This window comes from Mauremys reevesii, linkage group 14, assembly GCF_016161935.1.
Source record: "Mauremys reevesii isolate NIE-2019 linkage group 14, ASM1616193v1, whole genome shotgun sequence".
Classification (NCBI taxonomy): domain Eukaryota; kingdom Metazoa; phylum Chordata; order Testudines; family Geoemydidae; genus Mauremys; species Mauremys reevesii.
The window spans coordinates 38,755,271-38,781,035 of NC_052636.1; the positions used below are offsets into that span (position 1 = coordinate 38,755,271).

Here is a 25,765-nt window from a genome sequence, read left to right on the forward strand (position 1 = left end):
ACACGTGAGCCCCCGCCGCACCCTGCACCATTTTTGCACCCTCTGGGGGCAGCGTTGGGGTGGGGACTTCGGGGTAGGGGTTGGATTGGGGCAGGGAAGGGGTGGAGTGGGGGCGGGGCCAGAGGCAGCAAAGGGGGGTGTCAGTGATGCGGCCCTTGGTTCAATGCACTAGTCCTCATGTGGCCCTCGTGCTCATTTGAGTTTGAGACCCCTGGCCTAGGCTTTGGCTTCAGCCCCGGGTGGTGGGGCTAAGGGCCCTGACTTCAGCCCCATGTGCTGGGAGTTCAGCTTTCTGCTCTCGGCCTCAGCGAGTCCAATGCCGGCCTTGCTTGGTGGCCCCCTGAAACCTTCTTGTTGCCCCCCAGGGGCCCTAGACCCCTGGTTGAGAACCACTGCCTTACCCCACGAATCACAGCAATGTTCAGGTTACTGCCAGTCCCAAAGGACCAGTCACTTCCGTAGGTCCATTGAATCTTAGATCTCCCAACAAAGACAACACTTGTAGCCAGTCCTGTCACAACCTATATTAATATTTTTATTTAAAAGGAAAGGAGAGTTGTTTACAAAGTTAAAGCAGGTAATCCTCTAGATGCAGACGAGTTGCAGTCTTAAATTTCAAAAGGTAATAGAAGCTTCTATAATAAGCAAGCTCTATATCTTCCTTAGGACTAACCCTGGCTAATCAGCTGGGGATCTCTTGCTGATGCGTAAAAACTCCCCCCCCCCCCCGAGTCCAAGCAGCATACAGATTATCAGTTCCTTCTGTGTGGGGGTTTTCATCCCCTTCCTGCCATGTGCTCTGAGCTGCCAGCTCAGCTAATGGGAAGTCAAGAGCACAACAACAGCCTTGTGTCTTCTTTAACGTCCCATAATAGTGTCTCTGGTGTGGATGGACCTTTCCTGCCAGGCAGGGTGTAATGCATTCGGTTGCCAATCAGCACTTCGCATAGGTAAAGTCTCCCTCCTGTCTGGTGATTTACAGAGCCACAGAGGCTCCCAATGCAACTAGTCAGATATTAACCCAGGCAGAAACTCACAAGCATTTAACGAAGTCTAAACGTGTTTTTATAATCCTAATACCTGTTTTAACAATACTAACACAGGTGAGTCAGACTGATTCCACTGTGTGTTTGTCCATGTTTAGTTAAGACATAGAGGCTTGTGTAAGAGCTAACACCTCATCTGCTAGTGTCACAGGCAGGCTGGGCAGGGATGGTGTCTCTAGCCTCTGTTTCCAGAAGCTGGGAATGGTTGACGGGATGGATCACTTGATGGTTACCTGTTCTGTTCTTTCCCTCTGATGCACCTGGCATTAGCCACTGAGCTAGATGGACCATTGCTCTGACGCAGTGGGCCCTTCTTATGTTCACAGTCTCTATCAGGAGTATCTACTCATTGGGACTCACTGGGGAGCCACAGAAAGAAAAAAGATGTGCTGAGGCAAGAAGGCCCAATCTCAGAGCCCCCGGGGTCACGCTTCCCAAAAGCTAAAACTAGGCCCAGCCCATGAAGGGGGCACTGCCAGGAGAGACTGTATAAAGGCTGGAGCATCCAACAACTTAGTTAACCTGAGAGAGCTGCCTTGGGGACAGTGACAGGGAGAATCCCCCAGAGTGACTCCTTTGATTCTGCTCTTCACTGGCCTTTGGTTCATAGAATCATAGAACTGGAAGGGACTTTGGGAGGTCATCTAGGCCAGTCCCCTGCACTCAAGGCAGGACTCAGTATTATCTAGACCATCCCTGAGGTGTTTGTCCAGCCTCCTCTTAAAAATCCCCAATGATGGAGATTCCACAACTTCCCTACGCTATTTGTTCTGGAGTTTAACCACTCTGACAGGAAGTTTCTTCCTAATCTCCATCCTAAATTGCCCTTGCTGCAATTTAAGGCCATTACTACTTCTCCTATCCTCAGAGGTTAAGAATAATTTTTTCTTCCACATCCCTGTAACAACCTTTTATGTACTTGAATACTATTATCATGTCCTCTCTACTCCGGACTAAACAAACTCAATTTTTTCAATCTTCCCTCATAGGTCATGTTTTCTAGACCTTTAATCATTTTTGTTGTTCTTCTCTGGACTTTCTCCAATTTGTCCACATCTTTCCTCATATGTGGCCCCCACAAATGGACACAGTACTCCAGTTGTGGCCTAATCCGCACAGAGTGGAGTGGAAGAATTACTACTTGTGTCTTGCTTACAGTACTCCCTCAAATACATCCCAGAATGATGTTTGCCCTTTTGCCCTTTTGACTTATACTTAGCTTGTGATCCACTATGGCCCCCAGCTCCCTTTCCACAGTGCTCCTTCCTGGACAGGAATTTCCCATTTTGTACGTGTGCACCTGATTGTTCCTTCCTAAATGAAGCACTTTGCATTTGTCCTAATTGAATTTCATCCTATTTACTTCAGGCCTTTTCTCCAGATCATTCTGAATTTTAAAAATAGGATATCAGGGTTGGAAGAGACCATAGGAGGTATCTAGTCCAATCCCCTGCTCAAAGCAGGACAAATCCCCAGACAGATTTTTTCCCCAAATCCCTAAATGGCCCCCTCAAGGATTGAACTCTCAGCCTTGGGTTTAGCAGGCCGATGCTCAAACCACTGAGCTCTCCCTCCCTGGTCTATCCTCTAAAGCACTTGCAACCCCTCCCAGCTTGGTATTGTCTGCAAACTTGGTAAGTATAACGGAGGATGTTACTGGGTGGGTTTCTCCGTGTCTCAGAGGGTTACACCCTGGTGGGAGAGGGCTAGGCCTGTACTGGAATAAGGTCACTCTGTGCTTCACAGTGTGGCAGAACCTAGAGTGTCCATTAACAGGGAAAAATCCGGGGGGAATCAGCATGTGGAATGGACAAAAGCCCCCTCTGCATTCTCTCACATTGCCCTTCTCGTCCTGGCAGGCTACAGAATAACGTCCACGTTTTGCTCCAGATCATCCCGTCCTCCCAGGGGGAAGGAAATGGCTGCAATGGAGCTGGCTCAGGTAAGGGATTCTCAGGGAGCTGGTGGTGGGTTCTGCTTGGAGGGAGAGGAGCAGTAAATGTATAGGAGGGTAGGAATTGCTAGAGGTGGTGGGAGGCAGGAAATATCTCGGGTGGAGAAAGGGAGGGGACAGGATGTGACAAACCTGCTGACACTAGTGTACTCTAGGATGTGATGGGTTGTCACCCCAGGGTGCAGTCTGGGGGGCTTCTGGGAACCGCTGTGCCCTCTAACCCTCAAGCTGGGCTGGCCCTTCTCACGCTGCTTTGCTGGAGATTCCGCCAGCCTCTCCAAGCCCTGTTATCACCCAACACGACAGCAGGTGGCACCATGCAGCCAACTAAGCTACCTGAGTGCTTTGCCTGAGCCACTCAAGGACAGATAGAGACAACAGCCAATTTCCCAGCTCCCCAACCTTGCACACCTGTTGTAGTATAAATTTAGAATTGTTCCATCTTATAGTGCACAGGGATCTGTATAATGTAAGCTCATTAATATAGTTCGCCTTCCCCTCGATATGGGAAAGATGTGCACAACAAGCCAGTGCTAACCAAGCTCAGCTTTTCCCCAAACACTTCACTCAAAATGCACTGATTAAGATAAAGCATAAAACAAGTTTATTAATGGCAGAAAGGTAGATTTTAAGTAATTATTGTTAGAACAAAAAAGGAGCCTGTTGATCCAGAAGCGGATATGAATACAGGCTTCTTTATTGTGTTACTTGTTCCCCTTGACCCAACTATCAAGTAAGCACTGGATTAGTTACATCACATGTCTTTTATCTAAGTTTGTATGTAAACATCTACATCCATTAACAACACCCCAGAACCCCTTATTAAGTAGTAGAAACGCTCATACAATTAGTATACCCACCCCTATCCACTGTCACAGTATCATAGAGGCGTTTTTACTTTGAAAATACCATTCTTTGCAATAATGTGTTGCCACAAATTTCCCTAAACAGCAGTTCTCAGGGTATGGCGGAAGGGTCAATGAGCAGTTCTCGGGGCGGGACGAAGGCGTCATAAGCCAGGGCTTGTTTATGTAGCTGGGAAAGGAAGGGAGGGGGAGGTAACATTTCTTTTACCTTCTTTCACACAAAGGACATTCATTCCAGCAACTACATTTCTCATGCAGCTGCATCAATGTCAATTCTTACAAGCAATAGAGAGAGGAAAAATATGGCAACTTAATTGTTAAGCAAAGAATTACTGCCTGCTTATGCCTTTGTCCCCAATGCATGTCAGCACATTAGCAGCTTCCCAGCTCTTTTACTGAACCCTAACATATCCCAACAATTCTAAGTGATAGCAAACAGATCAAAGCAGATTACTTAGCAGATAACCAAAAACTCAAACTAAGGCCTGGTCTACACTACGCGTTTAAACCGGTTTTAGGAGCGTTAAACCGATTTAACGCCACACCCGTCCACACTAAGAGGCCCTTTATATCGATATAAAGGGCTCTTTAAACCGGTTTCTGTACTCCTCCCTAACGAGAGGAGTAGCGCTAGTATCGGTATTACCATATCGGATTAGGGTTAGTGTGGCCGCAGATCGACGGTATTGGCCTCCGGGTGGTATCCCACAGTGCACCACTGACCGCTCTGGACAGCAATCTGAACTCGTATGTAGTGGCCAGGTAGACAGGAAAAGCCCCGCGAACTTTTGAATATTTCCTGTTTGCCCAGCGTGGAGCTCCGATCAGCACGTGTGGCGAGGCAGTTAAAAATCAAAATAAAGAAAGAGCTCCAGCATGGACCATGCGGATGTGATCGCTGTAAGGGCAGGCAAATCTGTTCTATCAGCGCTCCGTTACGGAAGACAAAATTCAAAATCATTTTTAAAAAATCTCCAGACAGACGCCGTAGCAGGGACTCAGCTCACTGCTGCGTGACAAGCGTAACGGAAAGCCAAAGAATCAAATGGACGCTCATGGCCTGGAGGACTCAAGCTATCCCACAGTTCTTGCAGTCTCCGAAAAGTATTTGCATTCTTGGCTGAGCTCCAAATGCTTCTAGGGTCAAACACAGTGTCCGCGGTGGGTCAGGGCATAGCTCGGCAATTTACACACCCCCTCACCCACCCCCAGAAGTGAAAGGGAAAACAATCCTCTCTTGACTCTTTTACATGTCACCCTATCTTTACTGAATGCTGCAGATAGACACGATGCTGCAGCACTCAACACCAACATCCTTGCTCCCCCCACGCCATGGGTGGCTGATGGTACAATAAGATTGATACCCATCGTCATCATCAGGCTATTGGCACATGGGGCAGTGCAAAAGGACTGGTAACCATGCGTACCAGCATCGGTGAGGTCGATCAAGGGTGCCTGGTCCTAATTTTTCCTGGTAGATGGTACAGTATGGCTGATAACCATTGTCGTCATGGCAACAGGGGGCTGAGCTCTGTCAGCCCCCACCCTTCATGTGTAAAAAAGAGATTCAATTGCCCCTGGACTAGCAGAGGGATGCTGGGCTCCTCTGCTCCACACTCCTTACTGTCCTGTCTGGACTATCATAGCAGCTGGAGGCTGCCTTCCACTCATTTCTCACTAACAAGTCAGTGTGTCTTATTCCTGCATTCTTTATTACTTCATCACACAAGTGGGGGGGACAATGCTACAGTAGCCCAGGAAGGCTGGGGGAAGAACGGAATCAACAGGTGGGGTTGTTGCAGGCACACCTCCTGTGAATAGCATACAGCTCATAATTTCTGCAGGATCTGACACAGAGCAGCTGTGCTCTCTGATACAGTGGTTCTCTAGTACACTTGCCCATATTCTAGGCAGGACTGATTCTATTTTTAGATACCAAAAAGGAGGGATTGACTCTGGGAGTCATTCCCAATTTTGGCTTTTGCGCCCCTGGCTAAGAGCAGCCAGGGGCACTTATGACAGCAGCAAATGGAACAGTGCAAAAGGACTGGTAGCCATGATCATCTTATTACCAATTTATGGATTGGTAGATGGTACAGTATGGCTGATAACCATCTCTGCTGTCATGCAAAAGCAAAAGCATACTGCTGTGTAGCGCTGCTGAATCGCCTCTGTCAGCGGCATCTAGTACACATACGGTGACAGTCACAAAAGGCAAAACAGGCTCCATGATTGCCATGCTATGGCATCTGCCAGGGCAATCCAGGGAAAAAAGGCGCGAAATGCTTGTCTGCCGTTGCTTTCCCAGAGGAAGGAGTGACTGACGACATTTACCCAGAACCACCCACGACAATGATTTTTGCCCCATCAGGCACTGGGATCTCAACCTGGAAATGCCAAGGGGCGGGGGAGGCTGCGGGAACTATGGGATAGCTACAGGATAGCTACCCATAGTGCAACGCTCCAGAAATCGACGCTAGCCTCGGACCATGGACGCACACCACCGATTTAATGTGTTTAGTGTGGCCGCGCGCACTCGATTTTATAAAATCTGTTTTACAAAACCGGTTTATGCAAATTCGGAATAGTCCCGTAGTGTAGACGTACCCTAAGCCTAACATACTAGATGGATAGAATTTGAATTAGCAATTTCTCACCCTGACTGATGGTTCAAGCAGTCCCCCAAGTTTCCATACACAAGCTAGAAATCCCTTTACCCTGGGAGCAGCAGTTCCCCCAGTTCAGTCTTTGTTCCTCAGGTGTTTCCAGGAGTTCTCTTGTGTGGGGAATGAGGCCAAGAGATGATGTCACACCCCACCTTATGTACCTTTTCCATATGGCAGGAACCCTTTGTTCCAAACTCAGTTCCCAGTCCAGTTTGTGGAAAAATACAGGTACCAAAATGGAGTTGAGTGTCAAATGGTCTGGTCACATGCACTAGCATGTCCTGCTGAGTCATAGTAGCCATGACTCATATGTTGGCTGAAACATTCACAAGAAGGCTCAGCTCTTCCATGGTCCATTGTCTTTGTTGATGAGCCGTGAACACTGTCTGGCTTCTTTGTTGTACCTGAAAGGGTCGTTGTGGGTGTTACCCAGAGTAAGCACATTTGAAATACAGATACAGAGTCAATATCCATAACTTCAAATACAAACATGTTGCATGCACACAAATAGGATAATCATATTCAGCACATGACGCATCTTGCACAAAATGCATCATAATTATGTCCTAATCATATTATAACCATACCACTATGCTGAATATGGGGTGTAGTGTCAGATAGGGCCTAATTTCAAGGCACGGGATTTGGGAATGGAACTTCTCTTTGTGGAACAGGAAATAACCCTCCAGCCAGGGCTGGGACAACTTCCCAGACTCCCAGTGCTGGAGCTTGAATCTACTGGCACTTCATTAGTTACCACCGCCCGCAATCTTTGTGGTAACTGCAAACTTTATCCGTGATGATTTTATATTCTGTTCTAGGTCATTGATAAGAATGTTAAATAGCACACGGGCAAAAAGCAATCCTTGTGGGAACCCGCTAGAAATAAATCCACTCGACCATGGTTCCCCATTTACAATCCCAGTTTTTAATCTATTTAATGTATGCCGTGTTTATTTTGTATCATTCTAGTTTTTTAGTCAAAATATTGTGCTGAATCAAGTCATATTCCTTACAGAAGTCTAGATATATTACATCAATAATATTAGCTGCAACCAAACTTTTGATCTCATCTAATAAGGATATCCAGTTAGTTTGATAGGATCTATTTTCTCTAAACCTTTGTTAATAGGTACTAATTATATTACCTTCCTTTAATTCTTTATTAACTAAATCCAGTATCGACTGCTCCATTATTTTGCTCAGTATTGATATCAGACTGACACTCTTGTAATTAGCTAGGTCATCTCTTTTACACTTTTTAGTATTGGCTGGCACTGCATTAGCTTAATTCTAGTCTTCTGGAATTTCCCCAGTTTTCCAAGTCCTAATTACAATCAACATTAATAGTCCACCACGCTCCTCCACCAGGTCTTTAAAAACTCTTGGATACAAGTTATCTGGACCTGCTTATTTAAACATGTCTAACTGTAATAGCTGCTGTTTAATGTCCTTGTGAGTTCTTGTTGGAATGGAAAGAGTGTCGTTGTCAACATCTTATGATATGAGTACAGCATCTGTTTTTCTCCAAATCCAGGAGAGAAATATTTATTGAACACTTTTACCTCTTCTGCATTATTTTTGATAATTCTGCCATTTCCGTCTAGTAATTTATCACTACCATTGTTAGGATTAATATACTTTTCAAAACTTCCTTCTTATTTTCATTGATTGGTCATTGATTTCTGATAGCTTCCCTTATCAATTTTCTACAATTCTGACCTTCTAACTCAGGGTGAGCAACCTTTCAGAAGTCTTCATTTATTCACTCTAATTTAAGGTTTTGAGTGGGCCAGTAATACATTTTAACATTTTTAGAAGATCTTTCTCTGTCTATAATATATATAACTAAACTATTGTTGTATGTAAAGTAAATAAGGCTTTTAAAATGTTTAAGAAACTTCATTTAAAATTAAATTAAAATGCAGAGCCCCCCGGACTGGTGGCCAGGACCCGGGCATTGTGAGTGCCACTGAAAATCAGCTTGCGTGCTGCCTTCAGCACCCGTGCCATAGGTTGCCTACCCCTGTTCTAACTAATATTCTTTACTACTGACTTCCCTTTTCTTCCTTATATTTTATTTGGAGAGTGTTTCCTACCAGGGAGCCATTAGTAGGGTCCAGAGCCAGCCCCATCTCCTATATCAAACTCTGGCTAGTAGGTATGTGATAAATGTGACGACCCTGCCTCCATCTGTCAGCTGGGAGACGCAAAGGTTCTCTCATTCTACCCTCTGATGCTTCCTGGCTGCTCTAGGCAAGGTGAGGTGGGACTCTGTTAACATGTGCCTCCTGGAGCTTCCATTTACCTGGTGCTGCTGTTCCGTGAATAGTGGGATTGTGAGTGGGGCAGCAGGTACTGAGTGTTGGACTCTTGCTCTTTCAGGAGTTGGTGACTTTCGAGGAGGTGGCTGTGTATTTCACCAGAGAGGAATGGGCTCTGCTGGACCCTGTTCAGAGAGCCCTCTACAGGGATGTCATGCAGGAGAACTATGAGACGGTGACCTCGCTGGGTAAGGAGTCCTGTCTCCTGGGTTATTAGAAGCTGTGGGGTCTCTGAAGAACCTGAGTAGTAATAACTTTATACCTTTATTCATCATACAAGTTTCCTTGCCCCCCCCTTTTTTTGCCTTATCTCCCACCCACTAGTATCATTTTTGGACATGTGCCTTTTTGGTGCCATCAGACATTTTAAAATGGCATTGAATGTATCCTTATTGGCTACATTCATAAGTACATTAATAACTGTAGCTTTCATGCCTTTTCCTCATTTTAAGAGGAAAATATGCTGCCTGTAGAATTCTAAATTGAGTAAATAGGTGTGTGACCAATGCATGGCTTGTGTGACAGTCAGATGAGCTCCTCTTTTGATAGAAGAGAGTATAATGTTGCCATTCAGGAGCCCAAAGGTGAAAGGAGAACAGAGCCATGTGAGAGGAGGAGAAGAGGGGGAGTAGATAATTCTGTGGTGCCTGGACATGGGGAAGGTGTGTGCAGGGTTAGAGGTAAGATGGAGAAAGGAGGGATGAGGTTGTGAGAGACGAGGAGGGAACAGAAGATGCTCCCAAGGTGCCGGGAGGTGGTGCTGGCTGAGAGTAATGGGAAGAAGGGGAGGGGAGTGTGGAGGAAGGGCACCCAGGAAGTGGGGTGGGTGGGTCAGTGGGAGGGAGGAGAGGTTTGGGGATCTGGAGCTGTGGGGGATCCCAGACCTTTAACCCCAAATCCCTACCGAAGCCTTGTTGCTTTAGAGCCTCCACTCCAGTTTTATTTCTGTTCAGTTTCACTTTATTATACATTTTTTCCCCAAATATTATTATTTTAACTCTTGACCTCCCTCTCCCACTCATTACCCCCCTCCCCATATAACCTCCCCATCTCTATGCACAGCGACCCCGGCCACCGATCCTGAGTCCTTGCTGCATCCTCCCTCCCAGAGCAGGGCCCCTACCCAGGCACAAATGGGCACTTCGTCGATGATGTCACAGGGTGGTATAGTCTGTACAATTTTTACACCTATAAGATTACATATTCCGAAGCCCTTCACGCCAGTCGGGCTTATCTCTATATGCCGATACAGTCTGTTCCCCGGTGTTTCCTTCCCAGCTCTGATGCCGCAGAGCCTTGCCTGTGTCCCTGTTCCCATTCTCCCCCTAATCAACATTCGACATTCATGGGGCCTCATCTGGAGCACTGTGTCCAGTTTTGGGCCCAGCACTATAAGAAGGATGTGGAAAAATTGGAAAGCATCCAGCGGGGAGCAACAAAAATGGTTAGGGGACTGGAACACATGACTTCTGAGGAGAGGCTGAGGGAACTGGGATTGTTTAGCCTGCAGAAGAGAAGAATGAGGGGAGATTTAATAGCAGCCTTCAACTACCTGAAGGGGGGTTCCAAAGAGGATGGATCTAGACTGTTCTCAGTGGTAGCAGATGACAGAATAAAGAGTAATGATTTCAAGTTGCAATGGGGGAGGTTTAGGTTGGATATTAGGAAACACTATTTCACTAGGAGAGTGGTGAAGCCCTGGGATGGGTTCCCTAGGGAGGTGGTGGAATCTCCTTCCTTAGAGGTTTTTAAGGTCAGGCTTGACAAAGCCTTGGCTGGGATGATTTAGTTGGGGATTGGTCCTGCTTTGAGCAGGGGTGGGGCTAGATGACCTCCTGAGGTCCCTTCCAACCCTGATATTCTATGATTCCAATTTCCTTCCCCCCTCCTGTTTGACCCCATTTATAGAGTAATATTCTCAGCTATACCTTAACCAATCATTGTGCTGAAATTTAACTAAACAATTCTAACATATTGTGACATAATTCTCTAACCCAGGCGTCGGCCCCCTTTCAGAAGTGGTGTGCTGAGTCTTCATTTATTTACTCTAATTTAAGATTTCATGTGCCAATAATACATTTTAACGTTTTTAGAAAGTCTCTTTCTATAAGTCTATAATACATAATTAAACTATTGTATGCAAAGTCAGTAAGGTTTTTAAAATGTTTAAGAAGCTTCATTTAAAATTAAATTAATATGCAGAGCCTTCTGGACCGGTGGCCAGGACATGGGCAGTGTGAGTGCCACTGAAAATCAACTCGTGTGCCGCCATAGGTTGCCTACTCCTGCTCTAACCAATTATAAACCACTACCCTAATTAACTTACACCTGGCAACATTAATTATACAGGAGAGAGAAACAATAAGAGAACCAGACTGATTAACAATGTAAAAGTGGTGGCCATAAAGATAAAGCAATACAGAAATGAGGGTTTCACAACCACAACCATTGATAAGGGATTTCTTGCCAGACAGAATGCTATCAAATTAAGGTTTCTTTAACCATCTTAAGATCTGGACAGGATCGAGTTCCTAACAGCCCAATAGCACCTTATTTCAGTGTGACTGGTTTGGGATGTGAGGATATGACCCTTCGCTTCCCAGCTTATGGCTGCCCCTGCTGCTTAGCCAAAGGCCTTAGCCTAAGAACAAGGCCTCAGGCTGTCCTAGTGAGAGAAGGCCCATTCACAGGCAGACTGTGATTTTGATTCTTTGTTTTCATACTCCTGTAACTAGCTAAGTGATAAAAATACGCCTTAGTTCTTAAAATATAGGCTTTGCAGGCAGGCCTGAATATCTCTATTCTAACAGAGGGTTCTACCCCTTCCCCCGTGCTGTGTCTGTCTTGTCTATTTAGACTGCAAATTCTTCAGAGCATGGGCCATCTACTATTCTGCATTTGTACTGTGCCTAGCACAACGGAGACACAGTGTTAGTTGGTCCTTAAGCACTAGGTAATGTGTATGATTAATAATAATAATAACTCTCCTGCCACTTGGAGCCAAGGAAGGTGGTCTTGGGATGTTACTGCTTAAAAATGATCTGAGCTTAAAACCATGGACTATTCTTTGTGACAAGTATCCCACAAATTCCACTGATCTTCCTGGTTTTCTTTGCCTGGCATAGGGTTTCTAAATTCCAAACCTGATGTGGTCTCACAGCTGGAACGAGGGGAAGAGCCGTGGGTCCCGGACCTCCAGGGTTCTGAGAAAGAAGTGGTCCCGAGAGCTGCCTGCGCAGGTGAGGACTTGGTTAAAGCAAGTCAAAAACTGTCCGTGAATACAGGAAACATTTGGGATGCCGCACAAAGACCTTGTGAGCTCTCCAAGTTCAGGATTGTTCCCTGCAGATGTGGAATAATTAGGCAAATGTCACTCATGGCTTCCCACCTATCCTGACTAACAACTGGCAGCAGATCCCTACCTGATCCCACTTTCCCCTGCATGTTCTGGTGAAATGCAGACCAAAACTGATCCCTTCCTCTCTCCTCTGGGGAAAATCAGCTCCTGATAGTTTTGATCTCTCCTGCACATATTTTGGTTTGTTCCCCCCTTTTTCCATTCCTCTCTCTGAGATTTCCTTTCTCTCAGGCACAGAGAGTGACCTATGTCTGGATTCTCTCTGTCTCCCATCAGGTGATAGGATGGTGTGTGAGAATGAGGAGCAGAAACCCCAGCAGGAAGATGCTGAGCAAGAACAGCCACATGGGACGTTATCAGGAAGACCCAAAGGGAATGTTTCCAGGAGTTGTGCACTCCGAGAAAAAGTAAAAGCATCTGAGACTCAGCAGAGGCCAGAGGAGAACTTCAGTAGCCACTCAGCCCTTATTACACATGAGAGAATCAACTTGGAAGAGACAAACTACACATGCCACGAGTGCGGGGAAAGCTTCAGTCAGCGCTCAGTCCTTATCACATATCAGAGAATCCACACAGGCGGGACGCTCTACACGTGCTCTGAGTGCGGGAAAAGCTTCAATCGGCGCTCAAACCTTATCACACATCAGAGAATCCACACAGGGGAGAAGCCCTACACATGCTCTGAGTGCGGGAAAGGCTTCAGTCAGAACTCGGACCTTATCAGACATCAGAGAATCCACACAGGGGAGACGCCCTACACGTGCTCTGAGTGCGGGAAAAGCTTCAGTCTGTGTTGTCACCTTATCACACATCAGAGAATCCACACAGGGGAGAAGCCCTACACATGCTCTGAGTGCGGGAAAAGCTTTGGTCAGCGCTCAAACCTTATCACACATCAGAGAATCCACACAGGGGAGAAGCCCTACACGTGCGCTGAGTGCGGGAAAAGCTTCAACCGGCGCTCACACCTTATTACACATCAGAGAATCCACACAGGAGAGATGCCGTACAAATGCTCTGAGTGCGGGAAACGCTTCAGTCGGCGCTCAAACCTTATCACACATCAGAGAATCCACACATGAGAGATCCCCTACACATGCTCTGAGTGCGGGAAAAGTTTCACTGAGCACTCAGACTTTGTCAGACATCGTAGAATCCACAGTGGAGAGAGACCCTACACATGCTGTGCATTTGGGAAAAGCTTCAATCAGATGTCATTCTCTATTAGATATCAGAAAATCCAAATGGGAGAGAACTGTAAGAAATGCCTTTATTAGGGCTTCCCAAAGATTTGTTTTAAAAAAAATCACATTTGCTAATTCCAATATAGTGATCTTTGCACCATCTTCACTGTGGTCTCTCAGCTCTGCCGGATGAGTTGCCTGCTTCTGACTTTTGCAGTTCACCCTTCTTTGGGATCAGTCCTGTGATCTTTTCTATCAGCTCCTTTCCTTTTGACTTGTAGGAGCGTGTGTCCCTCCAGCCAGGAATTTCATCAGCTCCAGGTGGGGGAGAGAGGGTTGATGCCAACAAGCTACCCTGAGGCAAAAGTTACCTGTGCCTTACATCCACTAGGACTGTACATGGAATTGGGTGCTCAAGTTAGTGATTTTGGTGTAAAAAGACAATTATAGTTGTAGAGCAGAAGCAGCCCAGGGAGTGAACCGGACAGACAATGATCAAGTGATCTCTCTCCTGCCATCCATCTCCATCCTCTGACAAACAGAGGCTAGGGACACCATTCCTTACCCATCCTGGCTAATAGCCATTAATGGACTTAACTGGATAAATTCATGGAGGTTTTCTTTTAAACCCTGTTATAGTCCTAGCCTTCACAACCTCCTCAGGTAAGGAGTTTCACAGGTTAATGGTGTGCTGTGTGAAGAAGAACTTCCTTTTATTTGTTTTAAACCTGCTGCCTATAATTTAATTTGGTGGCCCCTAGTTCTTGTATTATGGGATTAAATAAATAACTTTTCCTTATCTACTTTCTCAACATCACTCATGATTTTATATACCTCTATCATATTCCCTCTTAGTCTCCTCTTTTCCAAGCTGAAAAGCCCTAGCCTCTTTAATCTCTCCTCATATGGGACCCGTTCCAAACCCCTAATCAATTTAATTGCCCTTCTCTGAACCTTTTCTAATGCCAGTATATCTTTTTTGAGATGAGACGACCACATCTGTACATAGAATTCAAGATGTGGGCATACCATGGAGTTATATAAGGGTAATAATATAGTCAGTCTTATTCTCTATCCCCTTTTTAATGATTCCTAACATCCTGTTTGCTTTTTTGACTGCCTCTGCACACTGCGTGGGCATCTTCAGAGAACTATCCACGATGACTCCAAGATCTTTTTCCTGATTTTTTGTAACTAAATTAGTCCCGATCATATTTTATGTATAATTGGAGTTATTTTTTCCAATATGCATTACTTTACATTTATCCACATTAAATTTCATGTGCCATTTTGTTGCCCAATCACTTAGTTTTGTGAGATCTTTTTGAAGTTCTTCACAGTCTGCTTTGGTCTTAACTATCTTGAGCAGTTTATTATCATCTGCAAACTTTGCCACCTCACTTTTTACCCCTTTCTCCAGATCATGTATGAATAAGGTGAATAGGATTGGTCCTAGGACTGACCCTTGGGGAACACCACTAGTTATCCCTCTCCATTCTGAGAATTTACCATTAATTCCTACCCTTTGTTCCCTGTCTTTTAACCAGTTCTCAATCCATGAAAGGACCTTCCCTTTTATCCCATGACAACTTAATTTATGTAAGAGTCTTTGGTGAGGGACCTTGTCAAAGGCTTTCTGGAAATCTAAGTACACTATGTCCACTGGATCCCCCTTGTCCACATGTTTGTCGACCCCCTCAAAGAACTCTAATAGATTAGTAAGACACGATTTCCCTTTACGGAAACCGTGTTGACTTTTGCCCAACAATGTATGTTCTTCTATGTGTCTGACAATTTTATTCTTTACTATTGTTTCAACTAATTTGCCCGGTACCGATGTTAGACTTACTGGTCTGTAATTGCCGGGATCACCTCTAGAGCCCTTTTAAAATATTGGCGTTACATTAGCTAACTTCCAGTCATTGGGTACCGAAGCCGATTCAAAGGACAGGTTACAAACCATTGTTAATAGTTCCGCAACTTCACATTTGAGTTCTTTCAGAACTCTTGGGTCAATGCCATCTGGTCCTGGTGACTTGTTAATGTTGAGTTTATCAATTAATTCCAAAACCTCCTCTAGTGACACTTCAGTCTGTGACAGTTCCTCAGATTTGTCACCTACAATTTGGCAATGCTTATGCTCCTTTCTAGGATTTGACTTCCACTTTTAAAGGAAGACTTTTGTCTCACTGCTTCTTTTACATGGTTGTTAAGCCCCGGTGGCTCTTTTTTAGTTCTTTTACTGTGTTTCTTAAATTGGGATATACATTTAAGTTGGGCCTCTATTATGGTGTCGTTAAAGTGTCCATGCAGCTTACAGGAATTTCACTTTAGTCACTGTACCTTTTAATTTCTGTTTAACTAACCCCTTCATTTTTGTTTAGTTCCCCTTTTTTAAATTAAATGCCACAGTGTTGGGCTGTTGAGATGTTCTTCCCACCACAGGGATGTTAAATGTTATTATATTATGCCGTTTATTTCGAGCAACTGCAGTTATTCGGGAGAGTACAGACAGGCAGAGTTTCCCCTCCCGAGGTAGGTCTCAGTTAGATAAACAATTAAGGCAAGCATTTATACCTTTTGCGACGTACAGTAAGGAGCAACAACTGCATTTTGTTTGTACATATTCCTTTCTGATAGCTTACTTCTCTCAGCAATTTCTGCTACAATCTGCATTCTATTCTTATCTAACACAAGGTTGAAAACCAGCATCTCTTACAGTTCTTTTCCGCTCGCCCACGCCCTGCTTGGAAGTCTCCCGTTATTAGCTGTTAGTTAAATATCTGGTAAATATCAAGTCCCTGAGAAAACACAGTTATACGAAGCAAAACGAAATCACAAACAGAAATGTCATTGGAAATTCAAAAATTAAAAAGGAAAATGCAATTCCCATCACTTCATTGTATCTGGGCCATTCCTGTATCGAGAGTACCCACTAAGGGCCCTGTGGGCTTATGGGAAACCTGGAGGAACTCATAGCACAGCCTGAACATGAAACTCAACTGCTCCCAGGTGCCGCAGTAAAACCCTTTCCCTGCTGTGATGTTGATGATTTTATGAAAATATGCTAATAGGTGTGAATATAATGTAACTGGAACATGCTTCATGCAAAAGGTCTCTTGTGCAGTATCATTACAAAACTTATTATCTACTGTGTGTGTTCAGCCTATTTGTATGAACCGATCATTCCTGTATCTGAAGCTAGAAATATGAACTATAACTCTGAGGTCCTGTTGTAATGATGCAAAGTGTGGGCCATTAATAGTGGTTTGGACTCTTGATGGCTCCCATTAACCAGGACAATTGACTGGAGATGGCTCTGTCCTGCACCATCTGTGAGTCAGGCCAGGAACAATGAAGGCTTGGGGGGGGGGGTCTCACAGGGCATGTGGCCATGTCACCTGGTACAGGAATCCATCTTAAACCTGGGACTTTTCCCCAGGAGAGAGAGAAAAGATTCCTGCCTTGTACCAAAGCTGTTTAAGGGGGTGGAAGAGAAGAAAGGTGGCTGCAGTCATGAGAAATCCCCTAGCTACCACCTGAGCTGGAACAAGGACTATACCAGGTGAAAAGATTGGGCTCAGACAAGAAATAAGTCTAGTCTGCAAAAGAAGCTTATTGGAAGATCTCTGAGGGTGAGATTTTATCTGTATTGAGTTTCATACTGTATTAGTCTTAGACTTGCATGTTTTTGTTTTATTTTGCTCTATGGAGAATACAAACGCCACAGAGTAGGAAAAGTTAATGCCTTAGAAAAATCTGTGTGTGTTAGAGTGTCTAGGAACCACTCTCCTATAGCTTCTTTTCTCTGATTTCCTTTAGAAAATCTGAAGCAGGGAGCAGAAAACCATTGTCTTTTCTGAGGTGTGAGCTCAGGACCTACTGAGTATGAGTCTGACATGCTGCCAACTATGCTAAGAAGGCCCAGGAAAATGTTTAGGCTCAGTGCATATAGGATCCTCCTACAGCAGTGACTGGAGCAGGGAAGGAACTGGAAGAAGCAGAGAGATCTGGTGCCCACAGACCTGTCCTGGCCTCTTTCTCAGCCGCAAAGAAATCAATTTGCCCTTCCAGTGAACAATCTGCTGGAACTAATGGCAGCACAGGGGGGATGTTTCTAAAGTATGCACCCACCTCTACATTTTAGAACTTACTCTCCTTTTTCTAGTGTAGCACTTTGTATATGAATTAGGCAAAACAAACTACACAGGTAAGAGAAACAAGGGCTTGAGAGAAAGCTTGAACTCATAACCCCAACAGATGGCCCCTCTGCACTAACCAGTTGCACCCCTGAAGATGTTTTTTAAACACATTTGGGAAGCAGGCAGTTATCAGTCTCTGTGGTTCACACCTTTGCCTGGCAATTGAAAGGCTGCTGGTTCAAACTTAACTCAAGATGCGGCTTTTCAGCGATGAGACTCCAGTACATTTTAACAGGAAGAAAATCTCCTCTATTCTGGCTTTGCCCCATTAGACTCCTTCTGCCCATCTTCTCCCCCTCCCCCAGTCTCTTTCCTTCCCCACTGGGGCCATGCAGAGAGGAGCCCCAGTCACTCTCTGTCACAGAGAGTCTGTATCCCATAAAGGGAGGGAGGGGTCTCTCTAAAACATTGATAATGGGGAGGGGAGTGGTGTACGTGGTTAGGGGGAGACAGGATGGAGAACTAACAGTGGGGCACAGAGAGATTCCCCCAGATTGGGGAGATCCCCTGCTGCCCCCCATCAGCCAGCTGTGAGAAGAACAACTGTGGGGGTGGGGGGTCTCCACATACTGCCCCTGCCCCAACTGCCAACTCTGCCAACTGTGGCAATGGGAGCTGCGGGGGTGGAGTCTGCGGGCAGCAGTGCGCAGAGACGCCGCCGGCCCTCCAGCTTAGGGGCTGCGGGTTGCTTTCGGGAGATGCCCAAGGTAAATTCTGCACCCCTCACCCTCTCCTGCAACCCCTGCCCCAGCCCAGACCCCACACCTGCACCCAAACTCCCTCCAAGAGCCTGCCCCCCACACTGCCTCCTGCACCCCAACCCTCTGACTGAGCCCAGACCCTGCACCCAAACTCTCCCGGAGCCCAACCTCTCTCCCTCCCACAACCAAACTCCTTCCCAGAGCCTTAGGCAGGTGTGTGTGGCAGGTGGGGCAGGACTTGGTCCCATTCTGGGCACCACCAAAAATTATACAAACCTGCCACCCCTGTCCAGCCCAATCTTCTGCTGATGCACCTTAGCCCACACCCATGCAGGGTTTGAAGCTTTCATTGCTCAAATTCCAGGACACGGAGGGATTTCAGCTCCCCTTTGCCCAGAGGGAACCTTCACCCCACTCCTAACCAGGTTCTTGTCCATGGGATCACTGTAGGGGGGCTGGGTCCCTCAGTGTCTTTTCTCTGTCTAGGACAGGCCGGGGTGCAATAACTGGGGGCATCTGAGCACGGAGGACCTTCTGTGGGGCTGCCATTCCCCTTCCCCTTCTGTGGTCACATCTGCCATTGACTCCAGCCTTTTTTCTATCCATCGTCAGCACCATCTCAAGCCAGCAGCACTCGCCTCAAAAAGACAGAGTCCCGTGGCACCTTACAGACTAACAGACCTATTGGAGCATAAGCTTCTGTGGGTGAATCCCACTTCGTCAGGTGAATGTAGTGGAAATTTGCAGGGGCAGGTATAAGTATGCAGGCAAGAACCAGTCTAGAGATAACAAGGTATTTCAATCAGGGAGGATGAGACCCTCTTCTAGCAGTTGAGGTGTGATCACCAAGGGAGGAGAAACTGCTTTTGTAGTTGGCTAGCCAGGCACAGAATTCCCACTCCATTCATCTGACGAAGTGGGGATTCACCCACGAAAGCTCATGCTCCAATACGTCTGTTAGTCTAGAAGGTGCCACAGGACTCTGTCGCCTTTTACAGATCCAGACTAACACGGCTACCCCTCTGATACTCAAAAAGACAGTGTCCCCGGCTGGGAGTAAATCATTGACCCCTCTCCTCCCTGAGCACTGACTGCCCCTCTGTTTCCTTGCCTCTCAGTCTGTGCAGATGGGACCTTTCCCTCCAGTGCTGGAGGATTCACCCTTCTCATCTACCATTGTCCCAAGCAGACAGCGGGTGGGAATCTTAAATGTACCGAGGTGACTTAGGAGCAGAACCCACCCCCAGACCTTCCATGCAATTGTCACTTGCCCCTCACTGAGCAGGACTGAAACTGGTGCAGGGAGACTGGTGGGCCACATCCCCTCTGGGCATGAGCAAAGCAGCAGGGTGAAAAAATGATCATGGAGATGCTGGGGATTGAACCCAGTGCCTCATACACACAAAGCATGTGCTCAACCACTGAGCTACATCCCCTAGCAAGTTGTGTTTGCTATGGGTTACACTCAGAGCCCTCCTGTTTCCAGAGCATCCAGTGACCTATAAGCTTCACGAGAAGCCCATTCCCCTCTCTGAGGACTAATCCTGCTTTCCTGGAGGTGACTTGTTCATAGGGGTCACTTTTCAGCAGGGCCAGATTCTATGTGTGGGGCAGAGAGAGTGGCTGCCCTGGTCTCAGGGTGCAGAGATACACTCAGCCCTCTCCCCTGCATTGGGTTGGGGGTGTGGCAATCCCCTGCTGCAAGGTCATAGTGGGGGATGCTGTGAGCAGCTCAACACCTCACCCTAGTGGCAGAAGTGGTGTGGGGAGCTCCAGCTGTTTCTAGGATCTGCTAGGCATTTCCACCTGCCTGTAAACTCTAGCTTTCCCCAGCACATTCACTGCGGTGCAATTGGGTCACTGTTTCCATGGCTGAACAGCAAAGAATGGCTCCCAGTTTCCCTTCTATCGGCAGCAGGATTAGCCTGTGTCAGTGGTTAATGAGGTGGATCTAGTTGTAGATTGTTATTCATTCCCCACCTTGACAATTCACACAGGCCCTTTCCCAGGCAGATTCCCAGCACCTCAGTGATCCTGGTAGCAGGGTTGGGTCCTGAGATTTTCAGGGTTTTTTTCCCCTCCACCTGGAGTGAACTCAGCTTTTTCCCCATCCCAGACAATCCATGAAATAGCAGCAGCAGCATAAAGAAAGAGGGGAGGGAACATTTCACGGCCAGGGCTGGATGTGCCCAGAGCCCCCTGCTTGTCCATTGTTTCCATGGAATTTGGCCCCCTGCTTTGCACAAGGGACAGAGAAAGATCTTGCTGTTCCTGTGTCTGTGCAAGGAAAATTGTGCTTCTGTATGAAAGAGAGGCGGGAAATGGCCCCAATGATGGGGCAATAGCCTCAGGGTTAAGAGCAAAGGACAATGATGGGAAGGTTCACAATTGACTCAGTAGTTGCATACAAAGGTGCAGGTTTGGCAGTGACACTGGGAAATTCTGGCTCCTTCTCAGGCTCAGGGTGGCCACCCCGGTCTAGATGTAGAAGTTACAACATTTAAACTTGAAAGAGGGGCCAATTTCCCCATCATTTCACACCTTTACACCCAAACACGATGACTTTCTGAATGAACCCTCCTCGTTCAGCCAGAACATCTTGGGGTGGATGTAGGAGTCACTGGGTAAAATTCTCTGGACTCTGTTCTGAATCAGGTCAGAGCAGAGGTACCTAGTGATCTAGTCTGGCTGTAAAATCTATAGATCAACACCATTAATATGAAATTAATCCTCAGAAATGGCTGTTCCCCACCCATACCCCAGCAAAGGGCTCTCCAGGGAAGGGGGCTGTTGAGGAAGGGAAGAAGGAAGACATCCTTCTCCTCCTGGAGGAACTGGGCTCTGCACTTTGGACAGAAAGGAGGGGAAGGAAATGGCCACACGATGGCAGCAGAAACTAAGAAATGAAACACAATAGGCTTATGTCCACACTGCAATGTAACACCCAGGGCTGCCCCATACCAGCTCAGGCTCCCGGGGCTTGGGCTGTGGGGTGGTAAATTTGCAGTGTAGACATCTTGGCTCAGGCTCAGTACTGGGCTCTGAGACCCCACAAGGCTGGGAGGGAGTTTAGCAAGTAAAAAAGGTAGAACGGCAGTGGAGTATTACCCTGGTCTCAATGGCATTTCTCCATCGGTCTGTCTGCTTTGGGGCAGGGACAATAACACGTCCTGCTGCTTTTGTTATTTCAAAGGGTGATTTAGGATTTTCATTCTCACACATGGTGCACGAAGCAGGACTCAACCCTCCGTGCAAACTAAACGAGCTGCACACAGATTCTGGCAGCCACAATGAGCATTTGGTGTGAGAGCTCAGACCTGCCCCTGTCCCAGAGGGACGGGATCATCTGTGAGGGGACCGGACCACTGACCTATCAGCTCCTAACTCCCAAACTTTCAGTAACTATCCTCAGTGCCCGTGAGTGTAATTTAAACCATCAAAAGAGTCATAGTGGGCTAGACCATAGTCTGGACTTCAGGTCTGGAAAAGAACTGGCACAATCCATAGACCAGGTTGTTATATAAAATGCACATGGATTTTAACCCTTCACATACAGTAATGGGAAAGTTCTTGGTTCAGGCTTGTAACAGTGATGGAATAAACTGCAGGTTCAAATCAAGTCTCTGGAGTCAATCCACAGCTGGGATGGGTCATTCAGTCCTTTGTCTAGAGCTTCAGTTTGTAGCAAAGTCCCTCCAGAGGTATGAAGCAGGATTGAAGACAAGATGGAGACGAGGCATCAGCCTTTTATAGTCTCTTGCCATGTGGTCTTTGCTTTCTTTGTCCCAAGGACACTCTATCCAGCACGTGGCATAGAAAAACCTTAGAGTTCTGTCCATAGGCAGGTCCCTGCATACCTTGCTGAGTCACAAGGCGTATCTGCCTTCTCTCAGTGGGTCAATTGTGTAGCTGATGTTCCTTAATGGGCCATCAAGCAGGCTAGGCAGAACTGACACCAACTTATCTGGGGTGTTCCCCAGAAGCAGAGCACAAGTTTGAACTATGGACAGAACAGAGCTAATACTTATAACGTCAACTACAAAAATGATACACATCTAGAGATGGCATCATTATAATCAGCCAATCACAACCTCTCCATAGACCCCTTACACGACAACCTTTCTACAGTATTGGCTGCAAATATAGAACAGTGGTCGCAACGGTGATCTGTACAGTTACAGATTATGTCAATAACGTCACAGGAGGTGACACGGCATCAGCGAGACTGATAGTGGAATACTGCCTCCAGTTTTGGTGTCCTCAATTGAAAAAGATGTTGTGAAACTGGAGCTGGGGCAGCAAAGAGCCACCAAATGTTCTGAGGGCTGGAGAAAAATGCCTTCTAGTGAGCTATTGAAAGAGCTCAACCTGTTTAGCTGATCAAAAGAAGATTGAAAGGTGACTTCATTGAAGTGTTGAACTGCCTTAATGGAGAGAAAAGATTGGGTATTAAAGGGCTCTTTAATCTAGCAGAGAAAGGAATAACAAGACCCAATGGCTGGAAGGTGAAAAGATACAAATTCATATTACAACTAAGGCACAAATATTCAACAGCGAGGATGATTCATCACAGGAACAAGCTACCAAGGAAAGTGATGGATTCTCCATCTCCTGATGTCATTTCATGAGGACTAGATGCCTTTCTGGAATGTGTTTGCCCCAAAAGTAGCTATTGTGTCATGCAGGAGGCCTGTGATATGCAGGGGGTCAGATTAGATGCTCTAATGGTCTCTTCTGGCCATAAAGTCGACTCATTTCTGAAAAACTGAGTGTAGCATTGGGAGCAGCATCTGATGTTTCCCTATCTAGCCGGCTTGCTGCCTAGAACGAACGCTCCTTGAGTGGGGTGATCCACAGGGAGTAGCTCAAACCTGCAAAGTGCCTGGCCAGGGGCAGGACATTGGCACAGCGAGGGAGGGGTGCGGCAGTGACATCACAAAGGCCTTTGGCAGGACCTCAGCCTATTGGTCCAAGGTGGTGGGGAGGTGGTGACCTCACAGAGAGATGCTGACATCAGCCAGGCAGGACAGGGGCGAGGGGCCAGGAAAACCTCAGAGACCCCTGTGGCTTTGCTGCAGCAAGTCTCCTTCTCCAGGTCTCTCTCTGAGGACTGAGAGAGTATTGGGGTTCACGGACGTGAGCGCCAGGAGGAACCTCTTTCGAGTTTTCTCCTTCCCTTTTAGTGATTTTACTAGTGTTGTGGAAAAAATTGACCACACCTTTGAATTTAGAATCAGGCAGCCTGAGGCACTTTATTAGAGTACAAGCATGCATGCAGGGAGAGAGGTAGCGTATTCCCCTATAAGGGTTAAGCTCCCCTCTGCCTGTTTCAATTCTTATCACACTTATATAGGTTAAAACCGCAAATTAGCATTTTCTTAAAATTCCCTTATTTGGGAGTAACACTTATAACATAAGCAAGCTACTGCAATCTTCTTCCATATATGGTTTTTCCTTTCATTGTTTCTGGGCAGTTTTCGTTGGTGGTCTGCCAGTCTTAAGAACCCTTCTCTGCGGTTACTTATGCCAGCTAAAATTCATACAGAAAGCAAAAACAAGCTGAACACTCCTATCTCATTTCCTTCTTTTGGTTCCTCATTTTCCCTGAATGCCCTCTGTACAGATAAACATATTAAAAGCAGAAATGCAAACCTTGGCTTTATATATAACAGTTGTCTAGACTATAGGCCTTTGGGCCTAATACAATAAATGCTGCAAGCAAATAATAACCTAGGCTGGACAGGGGGGGCAAATTTTCCCTATCATCCCCTCCTTTTTGATGCCTATTTTCATAGGCATCAACCCATTTAGACCTGAATATGCATTAGGTCCTGAATGTCTAGGTTAATAACTTCAATTTCCTAAAGATTCTCTAAAAAATTATTTTCAGCAATGGGGCGTATATTCAGGTTAAAAAGGGAGTCAGGGGGGCAAAGGTCTACATCTATTTCTCTCAATGGAACGAGGGTCACCCGGGGAGAGGGCTTATAAAAAATGGGTATTAAACGGGGACAACAAAAACAACAAAAACAAAGACAAAAACACAACAACAATCCGCCTAAGAGACCCCATAAAATGTACCTATGGGTCCGGGAATATAAAATTTGAGTAATAAAACAGAGGACATCTGTGTCTGTACAGAGAGTTGTAACTCTATGAGTTGTTTGAAAGGCATGCAGTTCAGTGTTGTATATGTTTTCAAGGATGTGAATCCGCCCTTGTAGTTGAGAAATTTGTTGAATTTGTGGTAAAAGAGACATTAAAGAGGAAAATCGATCATATACTAGGGCAGTCCAATTAACTGGAATAATAAAAGACAAAGAAAGTTGATATTTTTTTTCCGCCGGCCAATAAATTGCATGCGTGCCAGAGTCAATAATTAAATTAAAAATTGAATCCCTTAAGTGAAATGAGTTAACTATTATGCAACTATTATTGGCTTGGATAATGGGCTGGGGAGTGAGATTCGTCAAGTTTCCGCTACCTTCCCAACATATGTGCTCATGTATAGTAATAATCTCTCCAGGGCTAAGCTTACGAATACACTGCAATTGGGGCGGTTCTAAAGGCCATAAAGTCCACAAATTACCCAATCCTATCCAAAGATCAGGTCTTATTTCCGTGGCACCGAGCAAAAACCGATTGGGGCCGTGGGGTGGCTTAACTTCCCACACATCTCGGTGGATCACCCAGTCCCACAAGCAACCTCCCCAAGGTCCAGGGAGAATGCGGTAAGTGGGGGCCCAAACACCTTTCACAGGACCATAAGCCTGGAAGGAGCAATATGAGCTTAAGCAATTCCATCCTGAGAATCTCCATGTATGTTTCCATGGCCATAAGTCAGGTGGCACGCCCGAAGTATCTGTAAGGGCAGTGGGCCAAGTTTGGTGCTTGAGGTCTTCTTGAATAGAATTTAATTGGGCATTAAGGAATTCTTGTACCTCTGCACATGCGTGGTCCCACTGCGATGCCTTCCCAGCTTCAGAAACGCTCCGGATCATTTGGCTTAACATGTCGTGGGTGATGACACTAAGGGTGGAGATTAAATGTAGTTCTCCAACCCCGGCCTTGACCCCAGTGATCTGTGCCCCGGTAATAAAACCCGCTGCTTGTTCCAATTGTCCCAATCTATTTTCATGTTGATAGGTCTTATAGACACTCCAAGCGGAGGCAACACTATTTGTCCCCTTCCACAATGCGTTAGGAAGATCCCTCCTTTTCCTAGACTTATGGATCCAAACACGTTATAATACTAGTGGGATGGCCGCCCCCCGGGTACAATTAGGATAAATGGTGGCAATTTGAAAATGAGTCAAAAGCAATATAAACCTAATAGTCCCTAATGTGGCATTAAGTATAGTCCATTTAAATCCCTCGGGATCAATAGTTTCCAAAGGTTCATACCACAACTGTTGGGGGTGGACTTGTACACCCTGCTTAGATATGGTCTCGTTAACAGTATGT

The 25,765-nt window shown here is 46.0% G+C and overlaps 1 non-coding gene and 1 pseudogene across 1 annotated transcript; both read right to left on the reverse strand.

The window, feature by feature from the left end:
• Nucleotides 1-25,765, reverse strand: part of LOC120381606 — a 259,643-nt pseudogene that overhangs the window by 36,683 nt on the left and 197,195 nt on the right.
• On the reverse strand, nt 19,666-19,737 carry TRNAT-UGU. Its single transcript has one exon. It is a non-coding gene; the product is annotated as a tRNA-Thr (tRNA).